The following is a 20198-nucleotide window of genomic DNA, read 5'->3' as shown; positions in this document are numbered from 1 at the left end:
AGTGATAATGTGGTGGTGCTGAGGGGGTGAGATGGTGAGAGGGTGTGTGAGGGTGTGTGAGAGTGGGGTGTGTGAGAGTGGGGTGTGTGAGGGTGAGTGAGGGTGTGTGGGTGAGTGAGGGGGTGTGGGGGTGTGAGGGGTTGAGGGTGAGTGAGGGTGAGTGAGGCGGTGTGAGGGTGAGGGGGTATGAAGGTCATAGAACAATCTCCCCTGCAGCATTGTACATATCAATTAATAATAGTGCCTGGCAATGGTCATCCTACACCCATGATGGAGAAGGAAATGGAGCATCAAGTATGTAGAAGAAAATCGAGCGGAAACCAGAGAAAGAAAGTGACTGGCTCTCCTTGGAAAGAATGAACGCGGGAGATGAGGCGAATGCGTCACAATGTTAGAAGACATAAAACCACATCACTGGTTAGGCAGCTGATTCTAGTACAGAGTCTGTCATGAATAGGATTATACATTTCGATTTCGGGTACCTGAGCACCAGAGCTGCTGATAACCAGCCATGCCCTACAGGGGTAGCTAGCGAGTGGGAGGGAGGGCCTAATCTTTTGGAATGTGTATGTGCTAAGATCGGAGTTAAAGGGATACGATAGCGATGAAGGCGGAAAAAAAAGGAGTTGGGAGGGTATAGAGAGAGTTAGCCGGTCCCAGGGTGTAGTGAAAACGAACAGGCAGCTGTTCCTATGCACAGGGCATCTGGATGCTCATCTTCATAACCACAATGGAGTGAGTCAGCCAGTCCCACCACACCAGAGTAGTGTACGATATAATCATGATAAACTCTGTGTCACAAAATTAAGCACCCGGGCTCTCCTTGTAATGAGCTGCATACATACTATAGCCAGGTGTTTATTTTAATTTTCAGTAATGAAGGAAAACACAAAACTAATAGTATTTAATTAACTAATCAGGGGGGATGAAAGTGGCGCTGATTCTGAACAAAGAAATGCAAGCTCAAAGTGAAAACTGCACCTGTAATAAATAAATAAAGGCACACTGCCATGAATTGTGTTAGTGGCGTTCACCTCTGCTACTCCTTTACATTAGTATTGAAAGCGGCTCAGTGGAGTTACATTTTAAGTCAAAGTGTTGCCGTGCAAACTCGGGAACTAAGAGGGAATGGTGCGTGGTGTTTCAAGCTGCTTGCATAGTACTTACTCAAAACTACGGTCTACAAAATAAACCAGCAGGCAAAGAACAACAAGGGAGGAAGGGTGACGAGACGCGTGGGGAGCAGCAGCCTTTGATGTGCCGGCCGGCCATGCAGTGAATAATTAGGGGAGGAGAAATGCCGGCCTGAGGCCGATCGCAAAGCAACAGATGGCGGTGGGGTATGACAAAAGGAGAGAAAGCCTGTGAGCTTATGAAGCTACAAACACTACACGATTCACACCACACACAGACAGGGCCTCTTTGATCATACAGAATTAAGACACCTACTTTAAACCATTTATGAGTATTAGGAATCTTGCTCAAAGTTTACTGTATTTTTAGGATTACCTTGATCACAGTCTCTTCTTTCGTGGGTTAGACATACTGCTCTACTGGCATTACAAACCCAAGAAAATAACAAAACGTTACTGTAGTCCACAGACTATTCAGAAAAAGAAAAACATTGTTCTCCTCTTTTCACGTTTTTAGACATCAGCGATTCAAAGCAAAGCAATTATCTTATCAAAAATGATGTTGGTTTGCACGGAAAAGACCACATTCATACAAAACCGAAAGTTAGAACATGTTTATCTCTAAGTAGGTGCTTTGACAACTTTACAAATATTTAGACAATCATGGCAGGTGGAAAGTCACACAATATCGGGTTCAGCATTTGGGTCAAATTTTGCGGCAAAAAAAAAATTACACAGAGGAAGAGGTTTTGCAAAACTGAATCATATTGTAGCTTTGTAAAGTTGCAAAGTTTGAAACGTTTGCAAAACTACGGCAGTGGAATTATAATTTTGCACACCACAACTCCAGGAATATGTGACATCAGCACACACTTAAGCTTAGTTTGCTGATGCAGCTCAGCCTGGATGAGTGACGCAACCTGTGGGGCGCTGAAGCAAAACACCGTTATGGCTTATGTTTAGAGCTAGAAGTACAGAGGCATGCCCCATCACAGACTACGTCTCACCTTGCTCACTGAGTTACATGCTCTTTACTGACATCTTTGATGATTTGCAGGGCCACACGTTTTGAATCTTGAGAAGGCCAATTCAGTCTTCCAGTCTTTTAGGGTGTAAAAATGAACACAATTGTACTGCCTAATAATTATACCTGTGATTTATAGGTCTTATGATAAGTAGAGGTTTGATAAGAATGTTATTATTTGCTAGACGTCTGACCCCCTTCACACACGAAGCGATGAGGCAGGCACTGTAGAGGGAGGGGGTGGGCTGCCTGCAACTCGACCTACCATATGGAGAGGGAGGGAGGTGGGCTGCCTACTAATGCGTGTGGCAACTGAGAGCGAAAGGGGGCGCGTGCTGGAGAGGGAGGGGGTGGGCTGACTGGTTACTTTCGTGGGTTAGACATACTGCTCTACTGGCATTACAAACCCAAGAAAATAACAAAACGTTACTGTAGTCCACAGACTATTCAGAAAAGGAAAAACATTGTTCTCCTCTTTTCACGTTTTTAGACATCAGCGATTCAAAGCACAGCAATTATCTTATCAAAAATAATGTTGGTTTGCACGGAAAAGACCACATTCATACAAAACCGAAAGTTAGAACATGTTTATCTCTAAGTAGGTGCTTTGACAACTTTACAAATATTTACACAATCATGGCAAGTGGAAAGTCACACAATATCGGGTTCAGCATTTGGGTCAAATTTTGCGGCAAAAAAAAAAATTACACAGAGGAAGAGGTTTTGCAAAACTGAATCATATTGTAGCTTTGTAAAGTTGCAAAGTTTGAAACGTTTGCAAAACTACGGCAGTGGAATTATAATTTTGCACACCACAACTCCAGGAATATGTGACATCAGCACACACTTAAGCTTAGTTTGCTGATGCAACTCAGCCTGGATGAGTGACGCAACCTGTGGGGCGCTGAAGCAAAACAACGTTATGGCTTATGTTTAGAGCTAGAAGTACAGAGGCATGCCCCATCACAGACTACGTCTCACCTTGCTCACTGAGTTACACGCTCTTTACTAACATCTTTGATGTTTTGCAGGGCCACACGTTTTGAATCTTGAGAAGACCAATTCAGTCTTCCTGTCTTTTAGGGTGTAAAAATGAACACAATTGTACTGCCTAATAATTATACCTGTGATTTATAGGTCTTATGATAAGTAGAGGTTTGATAAGAATGTTATTATTTGCTAGACGTCTGACCCCCCTTCACACACGAAGCGATGAGGCAGGCGCTGTAAAGGGAGGGGTGGGCTGCCGGCAACGCGACCTACCATATGGAGAGGGAGGGTGGGTGGGCTGCCTACTGCAACAGATGGAGAGTGAGAGCAATTAGGGGGGAGGAGAAGTGAGGCCAGAGCGAGGGGAGTGGGCTGCCTGCTGGGAGAAGCTGGGCTGGGCTGCCTTTGGTGCGAGTCACGGCCTGCAGCGCTGGTTGGGAAGCAAATGGCTGAGGCTTTGAAGGCTCGTGCATGAGAGCAGGTCACATGATTGGGCTGCACATGAACTGTTGGAAATCCTCCTTGAGAGCCAATCAGCTGCCTGAAGAGAGCCTTTGGGGAAAGAACTGGATCAGCGACAAGGACTCACCCCTGTTTTCTATTTCAACGAAATAGAAAAGGTGCGAGACCTAAAAACACATTAAAAAAAGTATATAAAACAAGGGAAAACAGACAATATATAGAGGAACAAATCATATACAAGAGTTCATCCAATTGATTCCTAAAACTAATGAGGGAGGTACAAATAGTGTATATTCAGCACCAGTCAGAATACTCCTTGATCAATATATATTGTACTTCTCCCTGAGTTTTCAACGCGTTTTGACGGGCATTTAACATATAGCCGCGCTCATCAGGAAAATATTAGCTGTCTTCCCAAGATAGCTTTAAGGGAAAGCCTGCCTTCTGGGTAGGGGATTAACGCCTCCTTCCTCTCAAGCAGGGTCGTATTTTCTAGAGCTGACGGTGTTTGCATAAGCCACAGCTAAAACGATCCTATTTGCTTCTCGATGTCATATACACGAAAGCGAATACAGTATGTCCCTTCTAGGCAGAGTAAACATATAAGCCTTAAAAAGCCGTTTTTAATATCACTTGCACGCGGTAACGAGTTATGGTTGCAGAAATTCGATACTCATAGTACGACTTTAATAAAGCGCACTAAGGGCCTGAGAGCTATCTCCAGTCTCTTCAGTCTTTAAAATGTGCCGCCTCATAAGATAAAATGCGCCGAACGTTCCGCGTGCAGTTCCACTAGTTTTCAATCATCTTGATATGCCTGAACATTTCCGATATCTCTAAAAAGAACATCCATGATTTTTCGAAAAACCGAGGCTGTCGAAGCTAAGCCAAACGTCAGCCTCAAACATTTGTAAGCTCCATTAAGGAGTAACAAATGTGAGTTCTTGAGAATCATTTTTAAGAGATATCTGGTGAGCGGAGATCGATGCTAGAATTTATTTTAGCATGACCAATGTTGGCAAGCATTTGTTGTATATGTGGAAGGGGATGACAGTCAACAATGATGTTGCGGTTAAGAGACCTGAGGTCCACACAAAGACGAAGATCTCCATTTTTTTTCTTTCCAAGAACAATGGGAGATACCCACTGAGAGGAATCAGTTTGAGTGATGACACCATTTACAGTGAGTTTCTCTAATTGCTTTTTAAGATCATTCCTAACACTGATCGGAACAGGTCTGACTTTGTGAGTGACTGGTGTAGCATTAGATTTTAGCCTGTTAACATGTTCAAAAAACCTTTTATAGTACCAATCCTATCACTAAAGACAGAAGAACATTCTTTTTTAAGTAAATCAATAGGAGAAGAATCATTGTTGATAGTCAGACTAGGGAGGTCTCCTAGAACAATTGGATTTTTGTGACCAGGTTTCAAATAAATACCTAGTTTGGCCAGGTCTCTCCAACCAACCAAATCTCTGCCTTTGAGTGCAATATAAAGCTTGGTTTCAGTAGATCTACCAAGAATTTCAAGGGACCCAATGAAGAAACCAAGAAGATCAATGTCCTTTTCTCCAAAAGCTTTTGGGGAAATATCAGGAGCTTGCAAGGGTATTGAATGACCCCAAACACTGAAAAAAGTGGTGTCAGCCAATACAGTAAAGGGAGCACCCGAATTAGCCATAACCTGCAAGGGTTTGTAGTTGATGAGGGCTTGACATAATGGTTTTTCACAATCGGATGGTTCATCAATAGACAAAAGCATATTGGAAAACATGTTGGTGCACTCAGGAACAGAATGAACAGAAACTGGGTTGGGAGAAGACTGTGAAGGAGACTGCAATCAAACAGTGTATTATAACATTTTGAAAAAAACGACGAGATTTACAAAATTCCTGGAAATTACCTGACCTTTTGCATTTACCACATTTATTACCTAAGGCAGGACATGAAGGATAATTGGTAATGTGATTTTTGGAACCACACCTAAAGCAGAAGGCATGTTTAGAATCCTTATTAACCTTAATAGCTGAAATAGAAAACTCAGCATTCTCAGAAATATATGAAATAGATGAATGGCCTTCATGCCCAGCTAAAGCTTGAGATGAAATTATTGATCGCTCATTTGCTTTTCCCAATGTCAATAATCTCCGAAAGAGAGGGATTGCAACAAGTCAATAGTCGTTCTTGCATTTATTTTTGAAAAACAATTAAAAACAAACTGATCTCTTATAGAAGTGTGAGTATAATTATCAAATTCACAAGTTGAAGCAAGAACCCGGAGAGCGCCAATATACTCTTCAACAGATTCATCACTCCCTTGTTTTCTCTTAAAGAAGCTATGTCTTTCCAACATAACATTTGGTTAATCAGAAAATTGTTTTTTAAGTTTGGCTTTGGATTCAATATATAAATTCCATGTGCTATCGCCAGAAGGTCTAGGAAAAGGTGGTAAATGATTACAAGCATTTGCAATGCAATTGGTCTCGCATTATTAAAGTTTGAGCTATTGGTGTTGCATTATTTAACAATGCCAATAGCTCAAACTTTAATAATGCGAGACCTATTGCATTGCAAATGCTTGTTTCAATTTGTCCAAGTCAATGCAGTGTCATGCAGGGGGTGGGGCATGTGTAGGAAGGAAAAAGGCAGCACAGTGATCCCAGCGCCAAATACTTTGCCGGCTAGGTTTTTCAATTTGTCTAAGTCTGAGCTTTTGACATTAAAATTCAAGACTTGACAGCAGAGAAGGGGAGCGAGCAGAGGAGGCAACGAATGGCCAGAGATGGGCAACCAAACAAAAAAAATGGTGATGTCTGTTGGGAGGGAACCAAGCACACAATGGAGGGACAGATGGATAGTATTGACCAACCAGAGTAAAGGAATTTAGAAAGGCAGGCTAACAAACCAACTAGAAGCGCTGGTCATGTTGAATGCCCATATCCTGAATACTGCATGTCTCGAAGAGAAAGCAGAAGCGCTGCGTAGGCAAAACCCAAAAAGGGCCAGGTGTCATCTGTACCCTGATACCTGGCACACAAGAAAAATAAAACTGCCAGGTACCTACGGACTGCTGTCCCCGAAGGCTAGGTGTACCCAGGGTCAGGGATCATACACATTAGAAACAGGTTCTACCTGTATGATGCTTCCCGGATGTACACAGTAATAGCGCTTTGGCAAGGATTACTTAATTCGAAATGTCAATAAAGCATTATCTCACATGAATAGACGTCGCCCACACCAAGGATGCCATGTACACATGAGAATAAGTCCCAGTTACTAGAAGCCAGGGTTACACTGAATTGAAATGGAAAGAGGCACAAAGCGAAGAAGAAAGAGGCAGAATTAAGAAGAAAGAAGCGCAGAGCGAAGAAGAGAGGCGCAGAGCGAAGAAGAAAGAGGCACCGAAACAGGTAAGTGAAGTGCATAAACAGGCAAGTGAGGCACAGAAACGGTCAAGTGAGTCGCAGAAAGAGGAAAAGAGAAAGAAGCAAGAAGAAGAGAACGAGACAAGAAGCAGAGAAAGAAGCAAGAGGCAGAGAAAGAAGCAAGAGGCACAGAAATAAGACTGCAAATGAGAAACATATGACTAATGAACTAGTGGAAGGTGAGGGAATGTAAGTTGAGGTTTGACTGACTGGGCAAGGGAGGGAGCGGGCACAGGCAAAGAATGAACTTACAAGAGGTGAAAGACCACAGGAGAGAGATGGAGAGACCAGCAACTTAGGCCAAAAAAGAACCAGCAAAGGGTGAAACACTAGACGAAAGTAGAGTAAGGCAGACCAAGAGGCGTACGATGTACCTTATCAAGAGCCAAATTCACTCCGCCTCCCATTGCACCAAATGTGAACAGTGGTTCTTGACTTTACCATTAAAATTGAACAAGAAAAACAATTGAGAGGAGAGAGATGGCGCTGAAGGCTGGCGGTTCAAGACAGATGGCGCTGAAGGCTGGTGGTTCGCGCGTGCACGCTCGCGTGAACGCAAGCGTGTAGCCAGCCAGCAGCACTTTGAAAACTCGCCTACTAAAGTCTCTCCGAGCAGCACATGCACGGTGACTCAGCGAGACCTAAAAACAAAAAAGAAGTTTCTAGGCCAAACGGTTCAAAAGTTACTGAAAACACAATAAAGTGTTGCAGCACAATGCAATGCCCTTTGCAAAGGTTGACTGGTCGCCTTTCTGTTGCTTATTGCTTATTGCTATATGTGGGTGTTGAATCAATACTAATGAGCTGCGACCTATGCCTAGACAGAGCAACATGTGTAACAAGTGCTGGAGGTCAGCACAAGATTAGAGACGGACACCTCTCTAAGCAGGCACATGCATCCTTGCTACACCTCTTCATGATGTGCTTAAATCACCCTCCGTCAGACAGCTGAGGAAAGCAAGGATCGAAGTAAAAGTGTAATGGCTCAGATGTGGCATACTGGCCAAAGCTGCCAACTTTGTAGCTGGGGAACCGGGTTTGCGTCTCGGTTCAACATCCTGTGATTCTTGGCAATTAATCACTTAATCTCCCCGTGCCTAACAAAAATGAATGTGTCCTTGTGTGTCTTAACTGGTGCTCATGTAATGCACTCCACCACCTTCAAGTCCATCGCACTGACTAAAAAAAACAGGCATTAATAAAAAATCCTTTGACAATGCTGACATTCTGATGCCCATGACAATTTGTGCAGGGATGGGAATTATGAGATGTGCTGTAATGAACTCTGTCCTAAAATGTGGCTGCAATATATAGAGACGTTTGTGACTTATGTTCAAAACTGAAAATGTGAGTCAAACTATATTTGTTAAAATGCAAAAAGAAATGGCTACACCATGTAACCTGCAACACAAGTCATGGAAGAAATTTTAAATTATTTGTACAATATAAATAGGGGGATTTATTGCCAAAGATAAATTGTTTTTAAATATCACAAACAAACTCAATGTAAAAAGTGTTCTTTTTAATTACAACACAGAATACGAGATGATTGTTTCCAATGCGAGTCCATTTTAGGCTCTCATGAAAGGTCAATAGAGGTCAGAGTGGCATGGTCTAAATTGATAGATGTGCACGTGGCTTCCAATGCACTGGAAATAACTATGCCTGAAGGAGGTTAAAAAAACTCTAGCACTGATTTAAGATTACATTTTCCATCTTTTCTTTCTCACTACTGTTCAAAATGACACTGGGAGCAAAACCACAGCTGACATCACAATCAGTTAATGAAGACCTGTAACTAGGTGAATTTATGTTTCTACTTAGTCTTATCATCTTTAGCTATTTTATTCTGGGTGCGTACTCCGCAAAGGTGAGAGCGTTCCTAGCATACAAGGAACTGTGAACACAGAAGAAAGGCAGCAGTGTGAGGGAAGACAATTGTGCGGAGAGGAACAGGAACAGGCCAAGACTAAAATAGCAAGAATGTTTGAGAGTTGGAGAACATTAAGTGCTGAAGGCAATAACTGCAGGGGCTAGGATGAACAACTGCAGATGTACTAAAACAGTGTATATGGAAAAGAATGAACTTCAGGGAAGAAGTGAGTTTGGGAACTGCAGAGAAAGCCCAGGACTGCTTACACAGTGAAGGGTATAAACTGCAAGGGAGGTAGAGAGCAATAACCGGGTACTGATCAGGAATTGCTGCAAATGGAGTGCAACAGAATTGCAAAGAAAGTAATGAAACAGGAACTGCCAAAGAAAATAGTAGCAAATGATGCCCCAGAAAATCAACAAAATAGAGTGCACTGATGGCTTAGAGCTGAGAGTAAGGTGCACACTGCTGAAGAGAGGGAGTAGGACTTGGAGGCGAAAAAGCAGGGACACGTTAAAACAATGACTGCACCTCTCTAAATGTGGGTTTCACTTAATGAAAACATCCACTTATAGGATTGGAAGAAAATCGCAGAAGCTCATTCAAACAACCATCTTCTCTTCCAGGATGTGCACAATAGGAACAGGAAGCTCTAGATCTAAGTAAACGGGAGGAATTTAGGCACGTCTCTCTGAAAATTTCGCCACTTGCCCCTGTAAGTTCACTCCTGACTGATCAGATTCCATGCTTGAGAAATGGAAGTAAACATGGAAAATTTACGGGACTCAGCATGTCACTTTGCTTTGCGTCGGACTCAGGTTGATAAGAATCTGTGAGAGGAGCGACTTAAGAGGGCAAGCTGCTGCGCCTGTGGAAGAGGTCGGGAGGAGGACTTTGCTCAGGACTGAAAGCAAGACTTGGAGCACGATGCATTCCAAGCCTTGTGTAATAATAAATTTAAAAAAATGAAAAAGGAGCCCTTCAAAAGCCTGAAACGCAGCAGAGGGGAGATTAGGTAAATAAGCTCGGTGCAAGCACTGTGCAGGAAAAACATTAAACTGCCACATATGCAACCACAATTTACCCGGTACCCCATAAACCAACGTCAATCCCGCGAGTAATGTGTGCGGCTGCCACTGCAGCACGGGGTGCCGACTACTTAAAAAAAAAAAAGAAGCACAAGCGCGCGACACTGCCAGCCCTCCTGCTTGGGTCCCCCGAGTTCCTGTTGGACAGGCTCCAGAGGGTCCAATCTGCGAAGCTGGCTCTGGGGCTTCCGAGAAGATCTCCTGGACCATCCGCCCTGGCAAAACTGCACTGGCTACCTATTATACAGAGGATACAATTCAAGGCCCTCTGTATAGTTTTTCGGGCTCTTCACGGTACTGGCCCAGCACCCTTACAATCTAAATTTGCCTGGTACACCCCCACCAGACAGCTTCGTTCCTCTGACGCCAAACTGGTAGTTGTCCCCAGATTCCGGAAAGTCAGAGCAGGAGGCAGATCCTTGGAGGTGTCAGCGGCCAGACTATGGAACTCTCTCCCTGTCGAGATTAGACACTTCACTGAACTCCTCCCGTTCAGAAGAAGGATCAAAACTTGGCTCTTCCCTTGTTAGTCCGTTTGTAAGCTCTCACTCCCTGTGTTTTTTTCTTCTGCCTCTTTTGATCTTTCTAGCGCCAGGATGCCTGCATGTGTTTCTATGATCGCGCCTGTGTGTGCACACTAATAGAAACCACGTGACGGCCTATTGGTGTCTATTACGCGCACCAAGCGCGTAATAGACACCAATAGGCCGTGGGCGGAGCAACGCGCCCGCCTTTGGCCAATTGCGTGCAGTCTTTTATAAAAAGACGCAGGCAAAGGCCAATGGGGTAGCACAAAGTGAATCGCACACGCACGAGCGTGTGCGATTCCTAGGTCAGTGCTAAAACCCCGTTTTTGATTACAAAATGCCTTGCGCTGCGAAGCACTGCTTTCGCAGTGCAACGCAGGTCGCGAGACCTAAAAAATGTTCTGTGCCGCAACACCCAAATGATTGTAAAGCAGCGCATTTTTCCTTTGAGCTGAAAAATCCACTCCATCAATAGCAACAAGATAGTTCTAAAAAATGTTGATCCATTGCTTCTAAACAATTTCAGGCTTGCCTGGTTTCTGTAGGAACGGTGGAGGGTGTAGAGAACTTTCTGAAGAGGACATAGTAAAAAATAGTAAAACTAGAGTAAAATTATGATGTCACAAAATATAATCATGAAGTTTCAGAAAAAATAGAATGAAGGAACAATATGAAGAATGTTGAGAGTCCGGCAGATATGTGGAATGAAGAAAATAATGTCTTTTGTAGTAAGGATTATAATGTCATCAGGCAGGGAAACATCCTTTACAACGCAACTTTTACCACGCAGTGCTTTTACATCGCAACTTTTACAACGCAAACCATTACAACGCATTGCGCTGGGGGGCGCTCTAGGATAGGGAATAGATTTAATTTACTATCCAACACCTTCCCTACTATCCACGGGCACTGGAGTTGGAATAGTAAATTAAACTATTCACTATCCAGCACCCCTCAACACTATGCGTTGTAAAGGCATGCGTTGTAAAACTTGCGATGTAAAAGCATGCGATGTAAAAGCATGCGTTGTGATGTCATACATCTCATCAGACACATTCTTGAAGTAAAGGTAACTCCCTTTGTTTGAAAATAGAATTAAAATTGCACATCAGAGTCTTGCAATAATTTTGGAATGAACATGTAAAGTTCCAAAAGAATACAAGGAAAGCTGCCACTCATTTGCGTATAAAACACTCTATGGATTGTGCTCTTCAATGAAGTTCTTTCTAATAATCATGCATTAAAAGATTCCAAAAGAACACAAGCTGTCCATCAAGCTGGTTGAATCTGGAATATGAGTGAAAGGAACTTGCAAAGAATGCCAATAATGCGATGGGAAATGGTGCGCTGCAGTTCCTGGGATACAGGAACAACAAGGAGACAATCCCACGCTCTGAAGAAGTGTTCACAAGACACATTTGAAAAATGCCTGACAGTAGAAGCTTGCTCGCGCTGATAAGACCGTTTCCGTTATCATTAGGTTGTTCACAAAGTTAAAATCCTTAGTTGTGAAACAAAATTGCAGCGAATTCTTTTCTTTTTTCCTTGAAAGTATAAAGCGCAATTACAATGAGCACTGCAGGTGCGATACAATAAATGTTCCAAAAAGACCTGCTTTGAATAAAACTGTCAGCTGGCAGGAACGTGCGCTGTGGGTCCGAAGAAACAAGGTATCTGGGCAGCTAGTCAGAAGCTCAGGAATGTGTCAACAACCTCTCCGAAAGAAACGCGTTTGAAGAGACGATCCAGGCAGGGAGCTTCAAACGTCAGCTGGGCAGAAATCCTCGAAGTACAATGAAGAATGCGAGTGAGAAGAGACAATATCTTCTACCCCACTCCTGGTACCAAAATATGTACAGAGGAAGGATTACCAGAAGTCAAATAATCTTCTAAGTAAAGAAACTTTATTAAAGTCTTAAAATCAAAGAATAACGGACCCACAGCAGAGCAGGCTATTATTCATTTATTTATTTTTGGAATTTGTAGAGTCCAAACAATCACCATTGCAGGCATCCTGGCGCTAGAAAGATCAAAAGAGGCAGAAGAAAAAAACACAGGGAGTGAGAGCTTACAAACGGACTAACAAGGGAAGAGCAAAGTTTTGATCCTTCTTCTGAACGGGAGGAGTTCAGTGAAGTGTCTAATCTCGACAAGGAGAGAGTTCCATAGTCTGGCCGCTGACACCTCAAAGGATCTGCCTCCTGCTCTGACTTTCCGGAATCTGGGGACAACTACCAGTTTGGCGTCAGAGGAACGAAGCTGTCTGGTGGGGGTGTACCAGGCAAATTTAGATTGTAAGGGTGCTGGGCCAGTACTGTGAAGAGCCCGAAAAACTATACAGAGGGCCTTGAATTGTATCCTCTGTCTAATAGGTAGCCAGTGCAGTTTTGCCAGGGCGGATGGTCCATGAAATCTTCTCGGAAGCCCCAGAGCCAGCTTCGCAGCAGCAGATTGGACCCTCTGGAGCCTATCCAACAGAAACTCGGGGGACCCAAGCAGGAGGGCATTGCAATAGTCCAACCTGCTGAGGATGGTACATCTAACCACTTGGGCGCGGGCATGGGTAGGTAAGAGGGGTAAAACTTTCCTTAGGGAACGAAGAATGGCAAAACAACAGGCTAGTGCAGTGAAAGAACAGTAGGAGAATGAATTCAAGGTGAATTCTAGAATAGAAGGGAGAGATGGAATAGAGATAGAAATAGAAGAAATATAAAAGAACAGGACATTACACCCCCCTCTCCCTTTGGTATTCCCTCTTCTGTTGGTCCCCCCTCTTCCTTTGGCCTCCCCTCTTGCTACTCCCCCCCCTCTTGTTGGTTCCCCCTCTTCCTTTGCCCCCCCTTCCTTTAATTTCCCTTCTTGCTGGTCCCCCCTCTTCCTTTGGTCCCCCCTCTCTTCCTTTTTCCCCCCTCTTGCTGGTCCCATCTCTTCGTTTGGTCTCCCCCCCCCCTCTTCCTTTGGTCTCCCCCTCTTCCTTTGGTCTCCCCCCTCTTCCTTTGATCCCCCCTCTCTCCCGTTGGTCTCCCCCCTCTCTTCCTTTGGTCTCCCCCCTCTCTTCCTTTGGTTTCCCCTCTCTTCATTTGGCCTCCCCCTCTCTTCCTTTGGTCTCCCCTCCTCTCTTCCTTTGGTTTCCCCTCTCTTCCTTTGGTCTCCCCCCTCTTCCTTTGGTCTCCCCCCCTCTTCCTTTGGTCTCCCCCCTTTTCCTTTGGTCCCCCCTCTCTTCCTTTTTCCCCCTCTTGCTGGTCCCCCCTCTTCCTCTGGTCTCCCCCTCTTCCTCTTCCTTTGGTCCCCCCTCTTCCTTTGGTCTCTTCCTCTGGTCTCCCCTTCTTCCTCTTCCTTTGGTCTCCCCCTCTTCCTTTGGTCTCTCCCTTCTTTTTGTTCAAAATATTTTATTAGTTTTTGCATAGATACATAAACAAAGACAATACAAAAAACAGTATTATAAATCAAAAATACCTAGAAATTTAAAATCATACAATAAGTAATTTCATCAATGGCTATCAAATACAATAGGTAATACAATATTCTAGAATCCAATAAAAATAAGAGGAAAGGGGAAACAGGGCACATAAGAAATATTGTAATGCATAACCATCTGAAAAGAGCTACAAAAGTAAAAAGTAATAATATACAGAGAAGTAAAAAATCTGGATTAGTAGAACTAATACAATACTTAAGAAGATAAATAAGTATAAACAGGTAACCAAAAGGAGTCATAAGATAAAGGATTATGAGCAATCCCCTTTAACGATAGCTGAGATCCTCTTCTGGAAAAGATAACCCATGACCACCATGAATGAACAGATAAAAGAGAAGCATCTTTCCAACAAAAAGTGATAGATAGATAGATAGATTTTATTTTTTGGTCTCTCCCTTCTACCTTTGGTCTCTCCCCTCTTCCTTTGGTTCCCTCTTGCTGGCCCCCTCTTCCTTTGGTCTCCCCCCCCTCTCTTCCTTTGGTCTCCCTCCACCACCACCCCTCCCCCTTTGGTCTCCCCTCGCTTCCTCCTCATTCAGACAGAAAAAACGCATTCATGTATTTTTTTCCCTCACTGTTATTATCAATCCATCTTGGAACAGTAATAAAAAAAAATGTCCATATGAAAGACTATTTTTTGTGTATTCTTTAGCCATGTGTTGTGTCTTGTAAATAACCAAGCGGAAACCTCTGGTTAACTTCCAAGTATTTACTCTACAGAACGAGCTTGTGGGGAGAGGAGGAGGAAGGACTGACAGGTTCACTCAGGAAACTCTGTCTCAACTCAGCCGGAGGCTGACGTCATATAAATACCTTTGCAACATTCTATACCGCGTCATCAGTATCCACCAATGGTGAGAACATATGGTATACAGGGAAAAATAGACTAGACCTACAACATCTCCCTTTCTTATGGAAAACAGCATTTAACTAATTTCATAGTCTTTAAAGGACTCAGGTAACTTGGAAATTCTGCCATACCTAGTGCAGGAACCTAACTCATTTCATAGTCTTCAAAGGACTCAGGTAACTTGGAAATTCTGCCATACCTAGTGCAGGAACCTTCCCATCCTCCATGACACCCTGCGCTATCATTTCCTGAACTATTGGGTGTGGGGATCACCTGACTAGATGCAACCTCATCACTTTCTAGGTTACCAAACACATTGTCATTATACAGTTCACTCTCTGTGTCAGTTACATTATCCATGTTTGGCACTTTGATTTCATCTTCACAACTGTTAGTAACAGGATATTGACAGGTTTGCTCATTAGATACAATAGCATCATAGTCTCCTTCACCTGTATAAGTGTCAAGCCACGAAAATTCATCACTTTCGAACACTGCTTTGTTAGTCATACCTTTGAACCATAACTCAACTTGATTTTTCTTTAATTTTATTGCATCGCTCTTGTTGCGCCAACCCAGATACCTAAGACAGATTGCGCTATCTGAAACATCGACAATTTCTTCTGGGTTGAAATATTTAGACTCCCCTTTGAGCTGACTGTGGGGTTTCTTAACTAGAGCCCATTCTCCCTTGCAGAACTCTTTGTAAACAGCTCTATGTACGTTGTTGTGATATATTTTGGCTTTCACTTGCCAGTCAACAATATTCTTCCTGACTTCAAGTTGCTCGTCACTGATAGCAACAGTGGTAGGTAATGACTTCTCAAAACAAGTAATCTTTGGCATGTCCTTTTGTCACATCTTCTTCCTCTCCTTAGAAAAAACGGAAAAAAACCTGTAACACTGTTTAGAGTTGTGTTGTTTGCAAAAACTCTTTCTTTGACGAACTTCTTCACTGGAATTCTTGAAGCCACAGCCAATTGTATTCCATCTTTGAGAAAACGATTCACCCTTTCTATCTGACCGTTGGACTTGGGCGAATACAAAGGAGTTTTCTCCTGACGAATGCCGTGATGGTCCAGAAAGGCGGTCATTTTGTTTGATGTTAGTTGCTTCCCATTGTCTGATACCATGATGCGGGGACTTCCTTCAATTGCGAAACAAGTGTCCAGAAAGTCAATGGCAGAGTCTGAGTCTATTATATGTACAAATTTGTGATATATCCACTTACTGTAGTAGTCACTCACAGCTATTAAAAATTTTGCATTCTGCTCTAAAATTTGAAAGGGGCCAGCCATGTCAATAGCTATCTTAAACCATGCAGAACTAGGGATAGATACCAGTTGCATCTCCTGAACTCAGGGTTTCCATCGTTTGTCTGACTTAACACAAACATCACATCTGTCAACAAACAGATTAACATTAAGATCCATCTGAGGCCACCAATATTGTTCTTTCAATATTTTTTTGTCATGGTAGATCCTAAGTGTGAACTGTGTGCAATTGCGATTAAATGAATTCTGATTTTGGAAGGGGGAATAAGTAAATCTCCTCTCATGAGGAAACCTTTAACAACACTTAATTCATACATGTAACATAACCTTTAAATCAGCAGTGAGATTACGAACCGGGGGCCACGCAGTAGACATGTAGCATTTAACCTTTGTTAACACCTGATCCAAACTCATGGCCTTCATCCATTCTTTCTCCGATATTACATTGTTTACGCATTGGAAACTTTCTATACTTGATCCTACATCCTCACCTGTGCATTCTGGATTCGGAGTGGGCAGCCTGGAAAGAAAATCGGCTCTGACATTGTCTTTGCCTGCTATATGTCTAATAGAGAAATTATATTCTTTTAATTTTGCAAGCAGTCTCACTAATCTGGCTGAAGCTTTCCCATTTCCTCTACTGTAACCATCAAACATGTTCGTGAGAGGTTTGTGATAGGTAACTAACTCAAACTTCTTACCCCATAAGTACATTTTAAGTTTATCTACAGCCCAGACGCATGCGAGGGCTTCCCTTTTGATGGTGCTGTAATTTTTCTCCGAGCTAGACAACCTGCGTGAAATAAAAGCAACAGTGTGCACATACTTATCAACTTTTTGAGTGAACACAGCTCCTATGCCCACCGAACTAGCATCTACCGTGATAATGTTTGACCCTTTGGTATCGAATGGCTTTAAAGTGGGGGCATGTACAATGGCTTTTTTGATATCTGTAAAAGATTGATCCTGTAGACTTTCCCATACAAATAGTTGACCTTTGCGTAACATAGCTCTCAATGGTTCAACCATGTTGGAATAACTTTCAATAAATCTTGAGTAATACTCGCTGAGACCTAAAAATTACCTCAGCGAGTCCTTATCTTCTGGTCTGGGTGCATCAGAAATTGCCTTTACTACATTCAATTTGGGTTTGATGCCATCCTGACTGAGAACGTGACCCAAATATTCCAATTCTGTCTTAAGGAATTCACATTTGTTCTTAGAAACGGTCATTCCCTTCTTTTGCAACTTACCTAGTGCTGAATCTAAAATAGCGTTGTGTTCTCCTATGGTACTTGCATGGATGAGAATATCGTCTTGGAAACTCTGGATACCACTCATACCTCCAAACATATTCAGCATGAGCTTTTGGAAGACACTAGCAGAAGATGCTAGGCCAAAAGGTAAACATATATATCTGAAGGCTCCTACGGGAGTGATAAAAGTGGTTAATTTTTTGGAATCATCATCAAGTCTGACTTGGTGGTACGCCGACTTGAGATCGAGGAGTGAAAAATACTTAGAACCAGCAGTTGCAGCCAAAATTTCCTGAATTTTAGGCAGCGGAAAACAATTCACTAATATATTCTTGTTCAACGATCTCAAATCGGTGCACAAACGGAACTCACCATTTTTCTTCTTAATTAGTACAATACCGGAAATCCACTCAGCTGAATCAGCTGGTTCTATCACGCCTTCTTTGACAAGTTTGTCCAATAACATTTGTAACTCCTCTTTAACTGACATCGGTAAGGATCTAACTTTAAGTCTGACAGGGATGGCATCCTTTTTAAGAATAATTTTATGAACAAAACCTTTTATGCATCCAATGCGATCTTCAAATAGAGACTCATATTTGCGAAGAATGGTAGAGATATCATCGTCGTTGGGGGTTATCATAGCTATATCAATACTTGATACAAACCCATCATCAAGTACGATGGGGTCATCTGCTCCAGGTTTCAAACTTATTTTTAACTTAGCCAGATCCCTCCAACCAACGATGTCCCTACCTCGTTCGGCGACATAAATTTTTGTTTTCACACACCTTCCCTTGATGTTTAAAACATCCTCGAAGTAACCAAACATGTTGATGTCAAACTCGCCGAATGCCTTTGGGTTCACATCAGATGACAATAAATCTACACGTGGCCAATGTTGGAAAAACTTTTTGTCTGAGATAATCGTTATCGGTGAACCAGAATCGGCTGTGATATTAAGTTGAATTTCCCCAACATAAGCTGTACCTAAAGGACCTTTGATACTTTTGTATTCGTCTTCGACCATTAACACAATGTTAGAACACATGCTCTCATCAAATTCCTCCACATTACTCACTTTCTTAGGTATGAATCTTTTCTGGGCAAATGTGCCACAAACCCCAGCAAAATGCCCTACCTTTTGACATCTTGTGCATTTCTTTCCAATAGTTGGACAATTCAATGAGTCGGCTTTGTGATTTCGAGAACCACATCTAAAACACACAAATTGAGATGTGTTAGCATTCGAATTAGGTCTGAACTCATTACTCGAAAGATTCTCTTTTTTTCTTCCTGTCATTCACAAAACTTATGTTACAACTTGAACTAACCACTCTTGACAATTCTTTAGACCCTTCCAATGAACGTTGTATGGGCTCTAGTTGTAACTACACTTCTTACAAAATCACAGATGTATGCATTAAATGTGCAGAATCTCTACAAAACGCTTGCTCAAATGTAGTAAAACAATTACTGTACTTGGAAACAATATGGACTCGACAATAGATATAAACACAATACTAGTGTATGACGCTCTGTATTATACGTTACCAATTAACTTTTGGCACTTAAAGCGCAGACCGGGTTTGTATTAAAGAAGTTACAAAAGCAGTTTACTTAGCAAAAAGAAAACATTTTACATGAGTACAGCCTTAACATGACAAAGAACTTTTTCTCGATCTATGCTCGAATTGCTGAAAAAAACAGAAAGTTCACTTTCCACTCGACGAATACTTAACTTGGAAGAAACGGTAAAACGGCTGGGAAATATCGCTCTACGCTGAAATAAAAAAATGTAATTACAAGTACCTTGTGGATCAAAAATTAGCTAGCATTCGCGCCAAGAATTTTCAATTCTATTAAGGACACGGAGGCAAGGATTATACTTCTCTTTCTTATATTTGCTACTCACAGCAGCCAATGAAAAACGTTTTGTATGCAAATAAAACTACATTTCCCATGATGCTTGCCCATACATCACATCCTGTATAGCCCCAAGCTGCACCCTGTGTCTCCTCCTCTTTCTTTGCTCGAACTTATATAGACCACACATCAAGAAATCCAGTCCACATTAATAAATCCAGTCCAATCCGCGGAATATGAGTCCCAATAATTATCCTTCATCATGGAGAACCATCTTCAAAGTGGAAAGTTTACGTCTTCTAAGCCAGAAGAACGCCTGCTCCTTCTTTACTCGAAGCTGAAAGGAATAAGACAGGGAAAACCCATAACTTCTGTTGATATAGAATATCAAGTACATGCGGGTGGGTAATTATTACCAATACTGTAATAAACCAGGTGGGATAATCCTTGCCTCCGTGTCCTTAATAGAATTGAAAATTCTTGGCGCGAATGCTAGCTAATTTTTGATTCTATTACAGGACCGGAGGCTTCGGATTATGCTAGTTTAACGCTTATCCGCACACTACAGTCTTATATCCCCCACCGGTACATAATAAATTGTTTAAATATAGTTTGAGAAAATCAATCAGTAGAATTGAAACTTGTTAAACAATGGGAATCATCAAAAACAAGAATGATAAGTATGGTCCTTTGAACGGACTGCGTCTCACAATTGGTTTTGAACATCAATCCTGGCAATATGCCCTCAACCATCGGCTATACTAGCCTCGGACCTACATATAAAAGTGTCAGTAATGATCAACAATAATATGAACAATTATACGAGAAAACCTCAGATAATAAATCCGATAATCATCATTGCATGCTGTAAGGAATGGAAAGAAACACCCACAAAGTACATTCATTCGAATTCATGTGACCAGGCCCTGACCACCTGCAGTCCAGACATTG

Source organism: Lissotriton vulgaris, chromosome 12 (assembly GCF_964263255.1).
Source record: "Lissotriton vulgaris chromosome 12, aLisVul1.2, whole genome shotgun sequence".
Taxonomy (NCBI): Eukaryota; Metazoa; Chordata; class Amphibia; order Caudata; family Salamandridae; genus Lissotriton; species Lissotriton vulgaris.
Note: the sequence above shows the minus strand (reverse complement) of the source record.